The 21,760-nt window shown below is 51.7% G+C and overlaps 1 pseudogene; it reads left to right on the forward strand.

Annotated features, from left to right (window-relative positions):
- Window positions 1–489: 489 nt before the first annotated feature.
- On the forward strand, window positions 490–15,305 carry LOC124979359 (ATP synthase F(0) complex subunit B1, mitochondrial-like; annotated as a pseudogene).
- Window positions 15,306–21,760: the final 6,455 nt, after the last annotated feature.

Here is a 21,760-nt window from a genome sequence, read left to right on the forward strand (position 1 = left end):
GCAATTTAAGGATTCTTGAAAATTCCATTTGAAGGGAGCCTGTTACAAGAGGAGCTTGGACAAAATTTGTTCAAGAACAGAGTTCTTGTGAGATGTGACCTGAAAAAACAGGAGTCTTTGGGCAAGGACTCCAGGTGCTCAGGCTTTCCTCTGAGCTGTCAGGGTCAAAAGCAGGAGTGCTCTGAGCAGTGCAGGCACCTGGCAACTGAGCCCTCCCAGCAGAACCCTGAGCTTTGCTGTGCAGAGCTTGTGTGTGAGAGTTCTTTAGAATAACTACTCCAATAAGTTCTCTCTGTCCCTCTCGTAAATGTTAGAGGGGAGACTTGTGGGTTGGGGGGACCTCTGAGCTTTGTTTCCAGACTCCAGAAGATACGTCCCCCTGGGGGCTGACTCTGGCAGGGAAGGAAACAGGCATGGCTACCAGCACCTGCCTCTACTGAGGGGCCTCCTCACATCAGATCCCTCCAGGAAAACCAATGTGAAGGCCCCATGGAGGGTCCTGGAGGGGCTCCTGGAGAAGACCATGGGAGGAAAGAGTTCCTGCTGAGGGTTCCCAAGGACAACAGAAAATCCATCAAGTTGACAGAGCTGGGCAGAGTCCTTGGGTGTGGGTAAGCCGGCCCTGCTGTGAGCCTCCAGCTGGGGTACCTGACGCCAGAAGCCTTGTTGGTGATGTGTGTTAGGACAGAAAGAAATGTGACAGCTGAGAACCTAGACAGGAAAGCATTTATTATCTATCTAAGTTCCCCACTGCAGATAAGGACAACTAGAGGGAGACCCTGTGGGGAACCCACTTCAGGGGAACTTCTTGTTGAGACACAGTGGGCCTTCCTCCTTTCTGGAACCCAGAGATCACTTCAGGGAGTTTTGTGTGACCAGCCTGGAGCTTCCTCAGGCTGGGGACTGGAAGGTGGGGTGGCAGCCACGTGAGCATCTGGAGCCCTGTAGGATGTGGGCAGCCTCATCAGAGGCTCTGTGCTTGGCCCTACTCAAAGTGGGGACAAATGAGTTTCAACCTCATTGCAAACTAGTGAGCATAAGTGTGTGGGTCTGTCTGTGAGTGTGACTATGTGTGACTAGACCTACTGTGCTTCCTCCCTGTAGGTTTGACTCTTACAGCTTTTCCCCACACTAGGACATTATGAAGGAAGGTCTCTGTTTAACAAGAAGGAGGATGGGGCTGAGCACAGTGACCCACACCTATATTCCCAGTTGCTTAGGAGGCTGAGGCAGGAAGATCAAGCTTGAAGCCATCCTGTCTCAAAATAAAAAGCAAAGTGGGCTTGGGTATGGCTCAGTAGTAGAGTACCCTTGGGTTTTTACTCCAGTACCCCTCCCAACCCTGACAAAGGAGATGAGCAGAAGGGGAGAGGGACTCAGGGCAGCGTCCAATGGTGGATGGACCTGGGCTGAGGGGATCTTCTGAGCCAGGCTCTGAGGCTGTCCCTGTGATGTGAGCACACCATCAGTTTGGTCCTTTGAGGAGTCTGGGGTTTGGGAACACTGCCCTCTGAATCATCACCAGAACCTCTGAGGGAGGAAGAAGAGTGAAGTGGAGGAGAAAGCTCCAGGGCACCTCTGCACCCAGGCACCCCCATCTGGAGCTGCTGTCCTGCAGCCAAATCACTGTCCCTTTTCATCCACAGGGAGCCCAGATGTCTCAGCCCTTGTCTAAAACTTCTCCTCTGGGGAAGTCTGTTGGGGGAGGCAAGTAGGTAATATGGATATGCCCAAGCTTAGTAGCAATGGGGAGACTGGGCTAGCCTGTCGGGGAGGAGCAGGCTCTGCCTGGTCACAAGTGTCACTGGCTGAGGAGCCCTGGTGACTAGGACAGATCCTGGGCCTGTGGTGGGACTTTCTACCCACCCTTCAATGAGGATCACATAGGAATCTATGGGACTCCTGTCAGGGTCAGAAGAAAAGGTACAGCATGGCTGGGTGGGATTCCCAGCAGGGCCAGGCACCACGCAGTCTGCACCTGCCTGGTAAGGGCTGTAGGAGTGCAGGAAGGAAAAGGGAGACCCAAGGGTCCCAGGGCAGAGCACAGAAGAAACAAGGTTTACAGACTAGGCCCAGGGTCCCTACTGAGGAAGCAGGGCAAAGAGGCACTGCATCTAGCAGGGGCTAGATGGGAAACTGAGACTCCCATCCTCAAACTCCACAGTCACATCGTGACCCAAATCCCTGAGACACAGGACGACCCTCTACTGAATCATTCATAGAACTCAAAGGTCAAGAGAGTCAGAAACAGAATTTGACCAAGGCTCTTCACTCGAAACAGTGGGGCAGAGGTCATTGGACCAAGGATGGTTAGACTAGGGGACAAGTCAATCATGAGGGCACCAACACCCTCTCTAAGCAGCTGTGCCTGCCCCTCCCCCAGCCCATTGTGACACCACAAACTTCCTGGATACAAAGAGGAGGGTGGGCAGAGCCCTAGCCAACTACCTGGAGATCTTCCCAGTCTGCCAGGGGAAAGGACATGTTCACCTTTTCATGAGCAGTGAAGAACACGTGAGACCCACAGATCAGGAAAAATACCACATCAGAACCTGAGACATCTGAGAAGAGTGAATAATACATCATGTGAGTACTATAGAAGATAAATGTCCTGTGAACAATGGACACTCATCCAGCAGTGCTCAGGAAACCCAGTGTCCTTTGAGTGAGCACCTGATTCCGCCGCTGCTCAGTTGACTAAATGTTCACCTTTGTGAGGCGCACCTTACTTATACTAGTTCCTTCTGCACTGCCATCTGATGGTGAGTGCTCCCCCCAGAAGGGCTCAGCTCCCCTGGTTCCAATGGGTAAGCACCAGTCCACACCCAGGGCTCAGTCATCTCTGGGTCCTGTGGATGAGCAGGACTCAGACTCCGCTTGTCTGTGTGCTCTGGGTCACACCGATGACATTCTGGGGTCAGGAAAATCACTCTTCTGGAGATAGTAGGTGGAATCGGGGACTACCAGTGGGTGAGTCCTAGGGGTGAGTGCCAGTCAAAGAATATTGCTCAGTCTCCTAAAAATCCTATGGGTTAGAACATATCACCCATGATGGCTCAACATGCCTAAATGTTGAGGGCGAGCACCCCTACAGCTTGGGAGAACAGTAATACCTAGTTTCTATATATGAGTGCCCCTCAAAAAACAGCAATGAGATTGATTGGTTCCTGTGGGTGGGAGGCACTCCCTCTCCATTCTAAAGGGTGAAGGGGTCCTGTGGGTGGGCAACGCTCCCCAGAACACCTTACTTTCCTCAGTTCTTGTGGATATGGGTCCCAGGCTCCCTGGTGTTCTATCTATTGGACCCCTGCCCAGCAGTGCTCAGTCGCCACTGGGATTTGTCAGTGAACCACAAACCTCCACACGGCCCAGTCTGCCTGGACTGGGTCTCCCCAGTCTGCCTGGACTCCAAGTCCTGTGGGTGAGCGCCCCACTCCCACCAGTGCTCGACCTCCGTGGTGCCTCTATGTGAGCACCCTTCCTCCTCCAATGCTCAGTCAGGCCTCTCTGGGTCCTGTGGGTGAGCACCCCTCACCCAGAAGTGCCCAGTGCAGACACCCCTGAGTGTTGAGGGTGAGCAACCCCCTGACACCTCCTTGCTGAGTGTTGCCCAGTGGCTGTGAGTGAGTGCCCCTCACCCAGCAGTGTGGGGTGTGGCCTGCTTCCTGGGGCTGAGTCCCACTCCCCCTCCATTCCCCAGAGTGCACTGTGTCCTGCGGGTGGGCGCCCCTCACCCTGCAGTGCTCAGTCTCCTCAGGGTCCTGTGTGGTGAGTGTGGCCCATCAGTGTTAGGGTCCTGGGGATCCTGTGGGTGAGCACCCCTCTCCCAGTAGTCCTCAGTCTCCTCAGTTTGCCCTGGGTGTGGGCCCTTTGCACACTGGTGCTGTGTCTCTTATGGGTCCTGTGGGTGAGCGCCCCTCACCTAGCAGGCTCAGTAGCCTCTGGGGTTTGTGGATGCTTCCCCTCCCTCCCCAATGCCCAGTCTGCCCTGGGTCCTGTGGATGGCGCCCCTACCTCCCCACTGCCCAGTCTGCCCTGGGTCCTGTGGGTGAGCGCCCCTCGCCTACCACTACTCAGTCTCCTAGGTGTCCTCTTGCTGTGCACCTCCTGCCCACCCCTGCTCTGGATCCTCTGAGGCCCCTGGGGGAGCACCCTTGGCCCTGCAGTGCTCAGTCGCCCCTGATCCCTATGCCACTGCTACCTGGCTCCCTGCAACACTTGTGTGGGTGAGAGCTTCTCCCTCCAAGCCTAGGACACCCTCTTGGCCTTAGAAGGTCAAGGCGCTCAACACCGCCTAGGACATCTGGACAGAGGGGCAGAGGAGTGCTCCTACCTGCTGAAGCCTTGGGTGGCCTTTGGTGCAGCCACTCACACAGGCTTCTCCACAGAGCCTGCAACCACAAGGCCTTGGCCCTTGGATCTCATCTCCAAGTGCACCTAGGACCCGGATCCGCCCCTCATCAGCCACCATCTCCTCCACACATTTCTTTGGCCTCAAGGTCCTGTGCTCCTAGGCATGATGCAAACAGTCCCTGGATGTTTAGGACCCTGTGCACCAGAACCAGACCACATAGAAGACACATTTTCAAGGCTTGTCAGCATCTTCTATGACTTGCACCAGGCACTCTCCTAGTTCCTGGCAGAAACCCACTGGGATCTTTGGGTCTGGCAGGATTCGCAGCAGAAAGGACAGTGGGATATCGGGCAAAGGGCCCTTTGCCCCCATCCTGGAAGACCACCTGAGACCCATGGAAGACCACGACTCCCCCGTGGTCACTGAGGTGAGTGAGACCTAGTGCTGAGGGATTCCCTCCACACATGAGGTTCCAAGGCTCTAGGTCCTGTGGGTGAGCGCCCTTCTCCCACCAGTGCTCAGCCTCCATGGTGCCTGTATGTGAGCACCATTCCTCCCCCAGTGCTCAGTGGGGCCTCTCTGGATCCTGTGGGTGAGCACCCCTCACCTAGCAGTGCCCAGAGCAGACACCCCTGAGTGTTGAGTGTCGAAACCCCGGGACCCCTCCTTGCTCAGAGCTGCCCAGTGGCTGTGAGTGAGTGTCCCTCCCCCAGCAGCATGGGATGTTGCCTGGTTCCTGGGCTGGGCCCCACTCCCCCTCCATTCCCTAGTGTGCACTGGGTCCTAAGGGTGGGCGCCCCTTGCCCCGCACTGCTCAGTCTCCTCAGGTGAATGTGGCCCATCAGTGTTAGGTGTCCTGGGGGTCCTGTGGGTGAGCGCCCCTCATCCACTGGTTCCCAGGTCCCTAGGATCTGAGGTCCCTTTGCATGAGCGCCCCTCACCCAGCACACCTCAGTCTCCTCAGGTTGCCCAGGGTGTGGACCCCTGACTCCCTGGTGCTGGTGTCTCCTCTGGGTCCTGTGGGTGAGCACCCCTCCCCCAGAATGGCTTAGTCACCACTGGGGTTTGTGTGTGCTGCCCCTCCCTCCCAAGTGCCCAGTCTGCCCTGAGTCCTGTGGGTGAGCGCCCCTCGACTACCAGTACTCAGTCTTCTAGGTGTCCTCTTGCTGTGCACCTCCTGACCACCCCTGCTCTGGATCCTCTAGGTTCATGGGGGAGCACCTCTGGCCCTGCAGTGCTCAGTTGCCCCTGATCGATATGCCACTGCCACCTGCCTCCTTGCACAACTTGTGTGGGTGAGTGCCTCTCCCTCCAAGCCTAGGACACCCTCTTTGGCCTTAGAAGGCCACCGTGTTCAACACCGCATAGGACACCTGGACAGAGGGGCAGAGGAGTGCTCCTACCTGCTGAAGCCTTGGGTGGCCTTTGGTGCAGCCACTCACACAGGCTTCTCCACAGAGCCTGCAACCACAAGGCCTTGGCCCTTGGATCTCATCTCCAAGTGCACCTAGGACCCGGATCCCCCCTCATCAGTCACCATCTCCTCTGCACATTTCTTTGGCCTCAAGGTCCTGTGCTCCTAGGCATGATGAAAACAGGCCCAGGATGGCCTAGGACCCTGTGCACCAGGACCAGACCAGATGGAGGACACATTTTCAGTGCTTGTCAGCATCTTCTGTGCCTTGCCACGAGGTGCTCTCCTAGTTCCTGGCAGAAACCCACTGGGACCTTTGAGTCAGGCAGGATTCCCAGCAGAGAGGACAGTAGGATATAGGGCAACGGGCTCTCTTGCCCCCGTCCTGGAGGACCTCCTGAGAACCGTGGAAGAGAATGGCTGGCTCGTGCTCACTGAGGTGAGTGAGAACTAGGCCTGAGGGATTCCCTCCCACGTGCCATGAGATTCCAAGGACTCTGGGTCCTGTGGGTGAGCGCCCCTCTTCCACCAGTGCTCAGCCTCTACAGTGCCTGTATGTGAGCACCTTTCCTGGTCAGTGCTCAGTCTGTCTTCTCTGGGTCCCTGTGGGTGAGCACCCCTCACCTAGCAGTGCCCAGAGCAGACACCCCTGAATGTTGAGAGTGAACAACTCCTACCCCTCCTTGCTCAGAGCCGCCCAGTGGCTGTGAGTGAGCACCCCTCACTTAGCACTGTGGGGTGTGGCCTGGTTCCTAGAGCTGGGCCCCACTCCCCCTCTATGCCCCAGGGTGCACTGAGTCCTAAGGGTGGGCGCCCCTCGCCCACAGTTTTCAGTCTCCTCAGGGTCCTGTGTGTGGCGAGGTTGGCTAGGGTGGCCCCGCATTTTGGGTGTCCTGGTGGTTCTGAGGGAGAGCGCCCCTCACCCGCAGTTCCCCAGGTCCCAGATCCGCAGATCCAGAGGTTCCTGTGGTCCCTGTGGGGGAGCAACTCTCACCCACAAGTGCCCAGGCTCCTCGGTCACATGGGTGAGCGCCCTTGACCCTCTCTCCAATAGCCTCCCCTGGGGCCTGTGGGTGAGCACTCCTCGTCCACCAGTCCTCAGTCCCCTGATTTTCCCCTGGGTGTGGGCCCCTGGCTCCCTGGTGCGTGGTCATTTCTGGGTCCTGTGGGTGGGCACCCCTTGCCCAGCATTGCTCAGTGGCCTCTGGGGTCTGTGGCTGGCACCCCTCCCTCCCCACTGCCCAGTCTCCCCTGGGTCCTGTCGGGGGTAGCACCCATTTCCCCCAAGTGCCCAGGCTCCTTGTGTCTGTGGTGAGCGCCCCTCACCCCCTGGTTCTCAGGTGCACATATTAAAGCGCTCCTTAATTGCCAGAGTCCCTCTCCCACAAGTGTCCTGTCTCCTTCGGTCCTCTGGGTTGAGTGCCACTTTCCCTCTCTCTATTAGTCTCCCCTGGGCCCTGTGTGTGAGTGCCAATCACCCAGAATTCCTCAGTGTCCTCCCTTTTCCCTGGGTGTGAGAGGGGGAGAGGAGGATGTTTATCCAGTAAGACAGGATGTGCCCATGAAATGTGGGATCCAATATGACAGAGAAATTTGTTTTTAGATGAAGTGTGGAAATACTTGTTTGATGAAGAGTTTTGGTGAAGAAGTTGAGAAGCTGGATATTGTGTAGCACAGAGGTACATCTTCAGCAAAGTTCACAGGGAGCAGGAGCAGACCTGCCTGTCGGATGGACTCAGGCTATGGCACCCCAGGCTCTGCACATTTCTGATTTTGAAGTCTTCACCATGGAGTTACGTGCATTTGTCCATAAGTACTTGCTCATGGACACTGTGCATTCATTAGCTGGGTTTTTGGGGAACCTGTCTGGTAGATGCTAGATAGCAGTCCTTCCCACAGGGGGCTTTGCTTTGGCTACTTGTCCTGTGCCTGGAGAGTCCTGCACTGCTGCCTGCCACTCACTGTGCCCCTCTCCCAGAAGACCTGGAGCATTCTTCTACAAAGCTCCATCCTTCTGCAGTGCCCTGGCCAGGTCTCTGTGCCAACTTCAAGCAGAGCATGGCCACAGAGGTGGGACCATCTCCTCCAGGCCATGCTGGGCCCTCCCTGAGCTGCAGGATTGGCCTCTGCCCTAGCACCCAGCCCGAGGATTGGGACTGAGGCATCTTTGGGGGATTCTGGTGAGTATAGGGGAATCCAGGCAGTAGAAGTTGTTGGGAGAGAAGGAGAGAATGTGAGCAAAGAGGAAGTGATGGGTGCTGGGAGACAAAGATCTCAGTATAAGAGGACAGAAGGAACTCCAGGCTGCATCCTGCTGGTAAGTTCAGGGAGGGCAGAGATTTCACTTGTTGAGAGCACCTTTACTGCCCTGAATCTGACAGGATGCAAGACACACCTGATGTCATGGACCTTCTGCCTCATGTCTGTAAGGGAGCAGTGATCACCTCAATTTCCAAATGGCACAGGATGCTCAGGGGTTTGATGCAAATTTTCCAGTGGTACCCAAGCAGCCAGGGGCAGAGAAGGAACCAGAAACCAGGCCCGTCTGTCCCAGGGGCCATGTTTTTTTACGGCACTACCAGCACCCTCCAGGTTAGGATGCAGAGAAGAGCAGGTCAAGGAGGAGCTGGGTCCTGTCCTGCTGCCTGCAAGGTTGTTCTGCCTGGGTGTTCCAGTGAAATGACAGGCACCATCTACCAAGGAGTTTTCCATGAGGGAGCCACTTAAGTTGGTGGGCTCATTCAGAGACTTGGACATACGTAGATTTAAGTTAAATCTAGCAGCACATAGAAGCATGTGTGTATAGAGCAGGATAGAACACAAGACCAAGGGTCCACTCAAGACTAAAACCAAAGCCCAGATCAAGTCCAGGTCTGAGGTGAGCCATGTTAAGACAAGATGACGAGGCCAAATGCCAAAATAAAGACAAGGGCAACCCTGTCCTAGACACGCTGTAGCCAAGCTCAGCTCACAGATGTAATAGGCAGCAGGGCCAGGTGTGCTGAGGCAGGGTCACTCATGGTTGTGCTGGGTACTCACTTCCTCCCCAGGCAGGTCTGTGTTCATCCAGGCTCTTGCAACATCAGTGTATGGATGTTTGAAAAGCATACATATATTTGTTGATTTTTGGTACTGGGTATGGAACCAAGGGGCACTCTGCCAGACTTTTTCTTCTCATTTTCAACACAGGATGTCACAAAATCATCCAAGCTGGCCTAAAATGTGTGATCCTCCTGACTCATCCTCCCAGTAGCTGGTATTACAGCTGTGGCCACTGCACCAGGCTCTATGGACATTTTAATGCAGTGATCACACTAAGTGAAATACTCACACACACTGCAGGATGAGTTCCAAGATCTCTTCTGGAGTGACCTTCTGACAGGTTTGGAAAGTCTTCCGAGAATTTTGAGGACAGTGGGTGCTGGGGTAGTTTTTGACTTTAACGGGGAATATGGTTGCAGTTGTTGGTACTGACCAGGCCTGAGATGATGGGTCCAGTCCACAGATGAAAGGGGACAGAATGATAGGAACCATAACTACCAAAAAGAAAATGACCCACGTGGTTTGAGGAATGAAACTAGCCCGAAGAGGTGCTTCTGCCCCTGCAGGGAAGAAGTGGTTGTAATGAAATGTGAATGAAAATATATGCCATCCTCCAGATATGAAGGCAGTGTGGGCTCTTTTGGAAAACTCTGACTGCAGATGTCCCTGGCCATAATGTCCTCACTCAGTTCTGCAGAGTGGAATTGAGAGGAGGCATAGGCCATGTACAGCCCTGGTCAGATGTGGAGTGGAAGCATCTACCAAGTGCCTTCCAGGTCAGCTTCAGCAGCAGAATGCACAGGGCTTTGCTGCTTCTGCTCGCATCACTTTCCCTGCTCCTAGATCACAGAGAATCAGCCATGCTGTGGGGGCTAGGTCTCAGGTGCTCCTCCATGAACCCATCGGTTTCTCCTGCTCTGATCTTCTCCAACTTCCACAAGGTTTCCACAGCAATGTGTGCTGTTTTTAACACAATAAGGAATTTAATTGCAGATAGAATTTTTATTCAAAGACACTTAGTTTGAGTTAGCAGCCAGGGTCACCTGGTCACTGTGCTGATGCCTCATTTACTCCACAGCGGGGGCCCCTGGGAGCCTGCCACCTATCACAGACAGACTCCCAGCTAGAACTACAGGGCCCCACTTTTGAAGGGGAAGGATGAGGCAGAGGAGATTCGGGAGTTCTTAGCTCTACCATTAGAGAAACGGTCTGGGTTTTGGGACCTCTCTCAGATGCATGTACCCCAAGGGTTTATGGGGAGATGGTGGGGACTCAGATGGTAAATTTCTCAATGCACACAGAGTAGGGAGTGTCGGGGTTTCTAGAGCCCCCGGCCTTAGACATGGTCAAGATGGCGCCTGACGCTGAGCCAAAGGCGGCCAGCTATACAGTAAACAACCAGCGAATTCCAATAATTGGCTAGTTAACGATGTGACTAGAGCATGCCCCCTCGTGTACCCATCCCGCGCCTGCAGCTGTCCGCGTTTATCTCGTGTACTCTCCCCTGATTGACTGAAGTGTATATAAGCCTGGTGGGTGGGAGAGTAGGGGGCGGAAGCTGAGGAAGGGAGAAACGGAAGGAACGGAGCGGAAGAAGCTGCGGCGACGGCGACGGCGGCGGCGCCGGCGGCCGCGGCAGCAGCGGGAGCGGAGCTGGAAGGAGGGAGTACGCGGGAGTGGAAGGAGCTGGGAAAAGGGAAGCTGAGAGTGCGCAGAAGCTAGGGGTAAGAGAAGCGTAGGAAAGAAACTGTGCACAATAAACTTCCAAAGCTTCAGACGTTTGCCGTGTCTCTCTCTGCGGGCAGAGGGGACGCGACAAGGGAGGATGGCGATTGAGGTGGGCGGTAGGTCTGAGCATCTGCTATGAGGCTCATGACCTCACACTCATCCCCAGTGAACTTCATGGTGGAGAACCCCAGAGCTCTGGAGAGAAGTGGAGCCCCAGGAGGTGAAAGGGGTTCCTGAGAATGTGTACAGGACAGTGACTGCAGCCAGGGAACCTGGAGTCTGGGCCTGGGCAGGAGAGCAGATGCTGCCGATGGCCACTCCACCACTGCAAGCCCACCCAGTGGTGCACCTGATGTTCCTCAGGGAAGTACTTCAGGACTCCAGGTTAAAGCTAAGCCTAGGAACCACTTTTGTAAGCCTGTTTTGTTGCTCAAATTTCACTCATGAAGGGTCTTTTGACCCTGAATCTAACAGCCTGTCACTTCCCTTCTGACAAGGGACCAGATCAGACCAAAAATGGGACAAGTTTATCCTGGCGACCTGGGCCCAGATCACTTGGTGGACAATCAGTAATGCCTTCAGAAAAAGTTATTTAGAGACAGGGGAATTGTCAGAATGAACCTGTCCAAGTGCCAAACTTACCCAAAGCAGGTGTTGCCCAGGGTTTGAAGCAGGATTCCTAAGTCTTCAGCTGGGTGGAGCCAGTGAGCATCTTTGCAGGTTGTCTTTTCACTCAGAAGCTCTTGGTGCCCTTGAGGGGTTATCAGCAACAACCCTCAAGACTGAAGGATGGACAAGATGGGGGCCCTTGGTGGGCTTCAATTAAAATCAAAAAATTTCAAAGAAATTCCAAACTGCTTTGTTCTCAGTCCCTGTCATTTCCTGCCAATGTTTCCACTTCCCTGGAGGCAATTGTTCCATGCCCAGGTTGAAAGTGTTGGCCAGGCCAAAGCCCTGTTCCAGGAAGGAATGCAAAGCTGAAGGGAACTGGGCTCCCTAACACAATGCCTCCTCATATCTTGTTCCTCAGATACCTTCCTGTGGATGGTAGTGCTTTCTGGGAGACAGCAGAGGCAGATCAGCTTCTCCATCCTGTCTCCTGGCTTTATACCTGTAGATTGAAGTGCTGCTGTGGGACAGACTGGGACAGATCGACTTCTTCCTCCATTTTTGCCAAATTGTGATTAAATTTATTTTTCCTTTTTATATTGTCTTCTCTTATTTCTGATGCTGATGAATTCCCCAATCCTGGCAGAAGGGACTCCAGATTCTTGGGCCCCAGGAATACTAAAGGTCCTTACCAATACCTGTCCCCTGCTGGGGGCCCAAGGATCTCCATCCTGTTGACCCTGGTCCCCTCACTGAGTCACTGTCCATGTTCCCTGCACAGCCAGTGGCCATGAGCAGCCTGGGCGTATGGTGTCCCAGCTCCCAGGGTCTCCTCAGTCCCCTCCTGGACCATCTACCTTTCTTCCCTCTCTCTCTCTGCCAGACGTGCCACAGCAAGTCCCCCTAAGGGAATGGGGCACCCATAAGCCCAGACCACCTCAGCTCATCCTGGGCTTCACTTCCTTCTCAGGGCACAGTCATGGCTGGAGGGAAGTCCAGAGATGAGGGTCTCTGAGCCCCATGCTGGAGGCTCATCCTATGGTTAATACCCCTCTCCAGTTCTGCATTCTGGGAGGCAGTGACTGGAGTCCAGTTCCCTGAAGAAATGTGAAGGACTCAGGGTAATTCCTTTATTTTAATTATGTATTTTTTTTTATTTGCCAAGATGGGGCTCAAACTTGGGCCAGGTGCATGCCAAGCATGTGCTCTACCTGTGTGCCACATCTCCAGTCTTAGACTCACTTTAGATCCAGAGACACAAACAGGTATAAAGCAAAGGGATAGAAAAAAATCCAGTAAGCAGTGACCCACAGGGAATAGGTGTGCCTATACTAATAGGAGACACAATGGACCTCAGATCAAAAAAGGTTACAGTTATCTCATACTAGAGAAAGGTGCCAGAAACAATCACTGGAGGAAAGATAACCTATTCAATAATGGTGTGGGGAATATTGGAAATCCACATGTAACATAATGAAATAAAATCCCTATCTCTCACCCTGCATGAAACTCAAAGTGGATCAACGACCTGGGCACTAGACCAGATACCCTAATAGAAGAGAAAGTGGGCCCAAATCTTCATCATGAAGGCTTAGGATCTGACTTCCTTAGAAGGACTCCTAAAGTAGAAGAAGTAAAGTGAAGAATCAATAAATGGGATGGGTTCAAACTTAAAAGCTTCTCAGGAAAGGAAACAATTGATAACATGAAGAGAGAGCCTCCAGAATGGGAGAAAATCTTTACAACATGCATCTCAGATGAGCATTAATCCCCAGGATATATAAAGAACTCAGAAAACTTAACACCAAAAAAAAAAAAAAAAAAAAAAAAACAAATATCCCAGTCAATATATGGGATAAGGAACTGGACAGACACGTCACAGGAGAAGAAATAGAATTGATCAACAAATGTAAGAAAAAATGTTAAATGTCTGTAGCAATTAGAGAAATGCAAATAAAAACTATTCTAAGACTTCATCTCACTCCATTCAGGATGGCAATTATACAAGAATACAAGAAACAATAATGTTGATAAGGATGTGGGGAAAAAGGTACACTCATACATTGCTGGTGGAAATACAAATTGGTGCAGCCATTATGGAAAGCATCATGGAGATTCTTCAGAAAACTCGGAATGGAACCACCATTTAACCCAGCTATCCCACTCCATGGTTTATACCCAAAGGACTTAAAATCAGCATACTACAGTGATGCAGTCACATCAATGTTTATAGTAGCTCAAGTCACAATAGCCATCTATGGAACCAACATATCTGCCCTTTAACAGGTGAATGGGTAAAAAAAATGTGATATATATATATATATATGAATATTAATATATATATTCATATATATTTTTTTTCAATAAATGTGCTGGGAATATTGGAAATCCACATGTAACAAAATGAAATTAAACCCCTATCTGTGTGAATACACACACACACATATACATATTTATATATATGCAAAGAAATATTACTCTGTCTTAAAGAAGAATAAATGATGGCATTTTCCAGTAAATAGATAGAGCTGGAGAATATCATGCTAAGCAAAATAAGCCAATCCCACAAAACCAAAATCAGAATGTTTTCTCTGATATGTGGATGCTAATTCACAAAGGGGCAGGGAGACTAGGGAAGAATACAGTTACTTTAGATGAGGTAGAGGAAATTGAAAGGATGCTAGGGAATAGGAAAGATGGTAGAATAAATCAGACATCTTTACTCTATGTACATATGTAACTATTCAACAGATGGGATTCTACATCACATATAACCAGAAGAATGAGAAATTATACTCCATTGTATATGATGTATCAAAGTTCATTCTACTGTTATGTTTAATTAATTAAAACAAATACAAAACTTTGGAATAATATTACTTGGGACAAAGAAGGACAGTGTTTACCAATTAAGCTTCAGTCAGCTAGAACATTTACATGTATGAAAATACATGTGAAAAGGGACAAAATTCTGACCCACAGCACAACATGGAAGAACCATGAGGAAACTGTACTAAATGAGATGAGTCAGGAATTCCACTCCTCTGAGATCCTTAGGAGCCACATCCATGGGGACAGGTAGTGGGTGGTGAGTGCTAGGGCCAGAGGCAGGGAGGGTTTAGTGTTAGTGGGATGGAGCTTCAGTCTGGGAAGGTGAGGAGGTCCTGAGAATTGGCTGCTTTATGCCACCAATGGTACGCTCAAGAGTAACCAAGATGGTAAATGAGATGGGACATACATTCTACCACAGCAACCAAGTCCTATTAAAAACAATCAAACTGGAAAGTGGGCCCTGAAAAGAGTCTCCATTTGGGGTCAGAGGGACACTGAGCCTGCTGCATGGACATTTGCTGCCCAAGCTCTCACAGGTGGCACTTTCTGCCTCTGCCACAGAGGTCCCCTGTCTCAGGAATGCAGCCTTCCTAGGACCAGGGATAGAGCAGGCAACAAGGATTTTTCACACAGGGCAGCCATGTCTTACTCCTCTATCACCTCTTCCTGAATATGGAGGAAAAGTTTGTCCTGGGCTGATCCCTGGGGAATTCTCCTAATATCTTTATCCTATAGCTGATGTGACAGGACCCCACCTGCTTGGAACTGGGCTTATTTTGTATTTTCTATCCAAAGAAATGTATGTGATTACCCTGGAGACCTTCTCTACTATATCAATATATGGTTACTTGTCTACATAATTAAAAAATATGGTGCCTCACTGATAATCTCAATGAGTAATAAATTGCCCAAGTAGAAGAGATTTTAAAGCAGGCTTCTATCAAACAAATCCAGAATACAATTCAGTTGGAGAAGTCACAGCAGGTGCTGGTTCAGAAGTGCCACTATCTCTTTGATGTCCAAAGGAATAACACTGCTATGGCCTTGGAAGTTACTTACCAGAAATGGCTACATAAAGTATATAAGGAGGTAAAGAATTGCCTGGATTATCATATCTCTGTGCAGAATATGATGCAATGAAAGGAACAAGAGCACATGATAAACTGGGTGGAGAAGCATGTGGTACGGAGCATGTCTGCACAGCAAGAAAAGGGGAAGATGGCCAAGTGCATTGCAGATCTCAAGGTGCTCACAAGGAAGGCTCCAATGCAGCCAGTTACAAAAATGTATCCATCCCAGTTGAGACAGCTATACACAGTTGACTGAGTAAATGAAAATAAGTCTATGTGACAAATTCTTTCTGTATGATTATCTACTGAAATTACAGTTTGCCTTTCCTAAAAAGAGTAGTTCAAATTTCTTTCAGTGAGAAAGCTAAATCTGTTGGCCAGTGAGATATTTCTCATCATTATTTTGCATTTTGAGTTGTTATTTGATCATTTTTGAAAAAGCAGTTTGCTTTTATTAGAACATATTGCCTGGTGAAAGATTACTATTACAATTTATATTTAAAATTAATCCCATCATCTTCCAAAATAATTAAAAAAGAAAAAAAATAAACCTACCCCCTTCTCCTAGTGCTGCCCCTGGTTGAAGCCTCCCTGGAGTGCTCCAGGCCACAGTGACTTGGATCCCAGAGACTGAGGTGCCAGGTGGGATGGGCAGCTGTCACTTCTTGTGTGTGTGGAGTGCCAGGGACTCACTGCCTGGGGGATATGTGGACCCAATGGGTGACTGCCATGGAGTTCAGTATTGCCAGTGGGAGTGCAGGCCTGCCGTATGAGGGAGGGCCAGGGAGCACCCATGGCAGGAAATGGGAAGGGCTCTGTGGGATTAGTGACCCCTTCACGGACAGAGCTCAGACCCCTTGGAGGAGTCCGCTGCCTCTGTGCTCTGAACCTGCTCCTGTAATTGGGGTCATGAGCCGCCTCCCCTGCAGAACTTCTAGGCTAGTTCTGTTTCTCTGGGTCCACTTTGGAAGCAGGACCCTAATGACCTAGTCTCCTGTGGCCACTGTAACAAACAACAAAATAATGGCTTGAAACAATATTGATGTATTTATCATCTATTACTTCAGGGAACAGAAGATTGAAATGGGTCTTCCTGGCTGAAAGCAAGGTGTGGCTGGTGGTGTTCCTCCCACAGACTGAAGGACAGCTCTGCCCCTACTCCTTCCAGCTTCCAGGGGCAGTTCTGGTTTGACCCCCTCTCTGCTTCTCTTCCCACCTCCCCATCTCTGCCCCCTGGTCTCCTGCTTCATTCTGTGCATATCTGTGATGACATCAGGATACCTGGGAAAACCAGAATCACCTCCCACATCCAGATCTTTAGCTTCATCCCATCTGCAAAGTCCCCTTGCAGTGTGAGGTGATGTGGGTGCAGGTCCCCAGGGTTACAACTAGGATGTCTCTGGGGCAATTTTCTACTTACAGAACTATTAGCTGCCTGTTGTACTGTTCAGGTTACTTAGGGGATGATGCTTAGATACATCACAGACAATGGACTGGTCACTTGTGATGAGTCCAGGTATTTTCTTGATTCCCTTACAGAAATGTGCTGTTCCTCTTGGCTGACCCCTGGCCTTTCCCACTAGCCCATAAAAATGTCACAAACAGGGTGACTGGAGCTCTCTGCCTGGGAAGTCAGTGTGGAGTCAGTCCTCCTTCTGGGATACTGGGAGGACTCAAGGAGATGGAAGTGGTGTTGGAAGCATGTCTTCCCCCTCCTGTCACTGAGGAGCCTGGCTGCTGGCCAAGGTCTAGGCTTGATCATGTGGGGCACTCCCAGGCTGCTCCCAGGAGTCTTGACCAGTCCATCAGGCTGTGTGGGATATGGGCTCTGAGGGCACCAGTGTACTTATGGCAGCTAGGTCCCCAGGAGAGTGGTGACTGTCCCCACATATAGAGCAGACACGAGGCCACAACATCAAGGAAAGCTGTCTCCTCACAGTTTGGAAGATGCAGTCCCCTATGTGGACAGGAGCCCTCACACCAGGTGTGACCTGCCTGTCCACATCCACCCTCAGGTACTCAGTTTCCTTTACCATGAAATGGGACCATTATTCATACCAGGAATCTAGGTAGTTGGAAAGAAAGACCAAATTCCCACACTTTGCACCCTGAATATTTACTTTTCTGGACAGAACCCTGTCAGTCCACACATGGCTGGTGGAGACTAAAAACCCTTCCAGAGACCGTTGGCCTCCCAGCCAATGCCTGCCCCTCACCCCTATTTTCCCTTCTGGTTGTGGAGGTGATGTGTTCCTGGAGTCATCTGCCCCTCACTGGCCAGGGGAAGTAGCTCTGATGGAGCTGGAGGAGCTGAGGACCCTCCACCCTGCCCATCTCTTGCCTGCTTCATGTGGGCAGGGTCTGGCTCACATAGCACCTTGGCTTCTGGATCCATGGAGCACTTGGTAAGGTGACAGTACCCAGGGCCAAGGAGACCTGACTAAACATAGTGGCAATGAGAGGGGGCTCCAGAATCATGGAGGAGAACCTGCAGCAGTCCAGATAAGCACTTCCCCCTGGCACATCTGACACCAAGCAAAATGCAGCTCAGGTCCCAGTCCAGGCTTAAGAGTCTGAGGCAGGACCCAGGAGTGTAGAGCTGCCCAAGGTCATGTGGAGAAACAGTTGTGGTGTTCAATTCATTCCTGGAGCACCTACACCTTAGTCAGGGGTGTCCTGGAGAGTGTGTTTGGGCTCAACTGATTGCCTCCATGATCAATAGCAAGCAAGTAGGCTCTGGACATCTGGGTTCCTGAGGTAGAAGGGATCTGACCAGTAGTAGTAAGCAGTGTGGAATTCCCCAAGGTCAAGGCCCTTGAATTTGAGTCCATGGCTCACAGTCCCTTGTAGCCTGTGGAATCCAGTCTCTGCTGGTGGTGAGCAGAGGGTGTGTGTCCATCTGAGTTTCCCTGGGCATGTAGTCATGCCCATACCATCAAGAGGGTCCTGCCTTAGCACTGCACTCCCTTGCTTTCTGAGGGTCACTCACAGCCAGCTGCATTCTTCCCTCCAGTGTTTCCACAACTTTGAAATTCAGATTGTACATACCACTCTGTCCTCTTCATTCTTTTTGGGACAAAAAATAAGTCTGCCTACAGCCCATGGTGTGGTGAGGCAAAGAAATCAATGTCATCTCTGTGTGACAACTCTCACTCCTTCTTGGCCAGTATCAGTCACATTAGGCACCTACCATGTCCTCTGCAGGGAGGCTGTGGCCAGCCTCTCACACAGTGCACCTAGTGACTGTGCATCTTATCTATACCCCAGCATGCAAAAAATAACAGCCCCTGTGTTATGGACTGAATTGAGTCTCCCAAATTCATATATTGAGGCCCTGACCCCCCAGTCCCTCAGAGTGTGGCTATCTAGAGATGGGGTCTTTCAAGGAGTGACACAGGTTGTGAGGTAACTAAAATGACCCTGATGAATCCTCCCAGTGTCTTTGTGAGAAAAGGACATCAGGACAGAGACACAGAGGGACAGACATGGGAGGACACAGAGAGAAGACGGCAAGGAGAGACCTCAGAGAATCCAGCTCTGCCTGCATCTGGATCTTGGTCTTCAGCATCCCGAAATGTGAAGATGCTCTTCCATGGTTCTGGCCCCATTCTGCAGTGTTTGCTATGGCAGAGCAGAAAATGCTGCTGGTGAGGGTCCCCAGCAGAGGCAGAGCAGCATAGCTGGTCTGGGCTGTAGAGGGAGAGGGCAAGGAGGGTTGTGCCAGGAATAGTGAAGTGGGGAAGTGGGGTCTAGAGGCAGGCAGAGGCCTGGGCCAGGCAGGTGAATGCCAGGAGTATTCATCATCTGACCACAGCCCCAGGTGGACACATGTCAGTACCTAGGAGTGAGCTAGGACTGACACCCCACCCACCACAGCTTGGGGTGCCTAGAAAAGTCAGCTGGCCTCATGCAGACCAGACACCTGCTCTGTATACCTGCCCACCCACCTGCCTGGACCAGGGATGAGATGCCTGCTCTGGTTTATGACTCAGTACCTCCTGGCATGACCAGGTAAGCCTGTGGGTGCCCTACCCCATGTCCCCAGGGCCCTTAGGATCCTGGATGCCACCCTGAAGGTCTGGGCTGACCTAGGTTGTCATGCTCCCAGAATCATGGGCCCCCCACTCCCCAGAGAAGTGGCCAGGATGCAGGGCAAGACTTGCTCAGAGCCTCAGATTCTTGCTCTGGAGAGAGGGCATGCTACTGTGACTTGTGGTGGTCTCCAAGAACGAGCAGTGGGCTGTCTACCATGGTGGGCATTCATGTAGGTGGGCCAGAATGAGGTGGAGGTTGGTAGGTTGGTGCTTTCCAAACAGCAGGGTCCATGCCTGGGGTCAATGGCTGTGGAGTGGGAAGCCTGGGTCCCTGAACCAAGGTACATCTCCCCCAGTCCAGGGCCTGAGGTGTCATGAATGTTTGGCATCAAGGAATTGCTTCCAGCCCACATCTTGCAAGTCCAACGCCTGATACTGCCGGACTACCTGGAACAGTGGGGGAAGGGGTGGTATGGGTGAAATGTGGATCTGGCACTCAGGGCCTCCAGCAGAAGGGCAGGCCCAGGAAGACCCCTTTGTAATCTAGGGACTGGGATTGGCTGGCCAATGTTCAGGCAAATGCTGTGACTGTTCTGGCTCTGTCTTCACCCTACAAAATGGGAACAACACTGCTGCCTCCTTCCATATGATCTTAGAAGAGCAGACAGGATAGTCTGTCCACTTCACACACTGCATGGGAAACACTGAGCTCAGAATGTCCCCAAGAGTACCAGCTGTTCAGAAAGGAAGTGGGGGAAAAGTAGAGTAGCAGGTAGAAGCCCTGGTTGTGGTCACATGCTGGGCCCTGACCCTGGTCACCTCCTGCTGTGCTTCCCTGTGGGGTGGGAGAGTGAGGAGGAAGCATCAGGTAGGTTGTCAAAAAGCCTGAGTGTGCTGAGACGGGCAGGAGTGGATTCCACAGGCCTCAATAGACAGCTCTCTGTCTTGCCTCTTCCAGGTCTACCAGGACAGCAAGTGCTTGTTATAATGTCACATGCTTCTACCTTTCCCAGCTTTCAAGAGAGCTTGGCTTACTCCAGAGCCTCCTGTTTCAATGTAGATCTCTGCAACCGCACCATGAGCCTCAGTGCCAGGGGAGGATGCTGACTCTCAGCATCTCGGGCACCTGCCTCAGCAGGTTTTGATGGAGCTCAGTTCAAGGCGTGCTCAAGAATGCAGGATTAGGAGTCTGGAGCCAGGTCCCACCGGTGGCTGACATGCTTTGTGGCCTTGTTGTGTTACTTTCACTTCAAACCAGAAGGATTCCAGAACAGAATGAACACATAAGTGGACTTTAAAGGACACTGGACACACCACTCAAGGTCATGGTCACAGTCCAGGATGCTGCTTTCTCATCACCAGGCTGAGATTTGACCACCTATCAGCTTCCAGGAGCTGTGCAGTTAGGTGGTCCTGGTTGTAGATCTGTTGCTAAGCCATGCTGAGGCAGGAGCCTTTAGAAGTCCAAGCCATTATTCCTCTTTACTGTTACTCTAGGGCTCAAAGCCTCTAGTAACCTCAGAGAACCCGGGCCTGTGCCATCACCCCAGGTGAGCAGTAGCCCAGGAGGAACACCAGTGCTGTGCTGCCAGCACTCGGGCGTGCTGCTGTGAGGCAGTCCAGAGACCATGGAGAAATGCAGAGCCTTCTACTGGCTGGGGCAGGGGAAGTTGCCCACATGGGGACAGACAGACTCCTGAGCTTCATGTGGGGTAGTGCTGGTGGCAGCAGGGGCAGCACAGGTAGTGCTTGCAGCCCAGGCATCACCTTTGCTCCAGGGCTGGGTCTGCCCATCCCCATTAGAATCTCAGCTGCAAGAACTCCAGTACATGCTGCATCCAAGAGCATGGGGATAAGAAGAGCAAGGATTGGGCCTCACCCAGCTGTGAGGCTAGTTCAGAGCCAAGCCTGAGGCCTCCCTCCCCTCTCTGCCTCCAGACTGGGTGACACCTGTGTCAGCTTACCAACCCTCAGGAATCATCCACTTTTTGAGTGACTACCTCCCAGCAGAACATGTAGCAGGCTTTCCCCTCAGAGACCTGAAGACCCAAACAGCAACTGCCCTGCTCTTTTCAGTGGGGCCTGGACAGGTACTGCCAGCAGAACAGGTCATGGAAGAGTTATGGAAAGTCCACCAGCCTGCCCTGTTGTCTCTGTCTTCTCACCTGACCCTCTTCACCACTCACCTCCCCTCTTCCTCCTCTCTGGGAGGTACGGTGTAGAGGCTCCCCACTTGCTGCATCACTGGGGCTAGCCTGGGGTCCCTTCTGACCCTAAGTACTTAACAGGACCTCCTTTCTAAAAAAGTTGGGACTCTTCTGTAACCAGGCCCCTCACTCCAGTCATCAAAGGGTGTCACCAGCTTCTCAGCAACCCTAGTTGAACCTCACCCAAGTACCAGGCCTCAAGATCCCCTTTGTCCCCTCATCCCAGAGGTGGGACATCTATAAAAACTTAAATAGAGCAAGAGATAAAATACTTATGACAAATTCAAAATGGCATTTGGGTTTTTATCATGGTCATAGAATTGAAAACTTCTGGGTTAAAGGAAATCTCTTACTTGTACCACTGTGGAAAAAATTAGTCCCCAGCTAAGTCTTCTGCCAATAGGCACCCCTCTTCTACCCAAGAGCTGGTGGGTTTTCTGGACCAACCAGTGGGACATTTGAGGCATCCA

The sequence above is a fragment of the Sciurus carolinensis genome, chromosome 3 (assembly GCF_902686445.1).
Source record: "Sciurus carolinensis chromosome 3, mSciCar1.2, whole genome shotgun sequence".
Classification (NCBI taxonomy): Eukaryota; Metazoa; Chordata; class Mammalia; order Rodentia; family Sciuridae; genus Sciurus; species Sciurus carolinensis.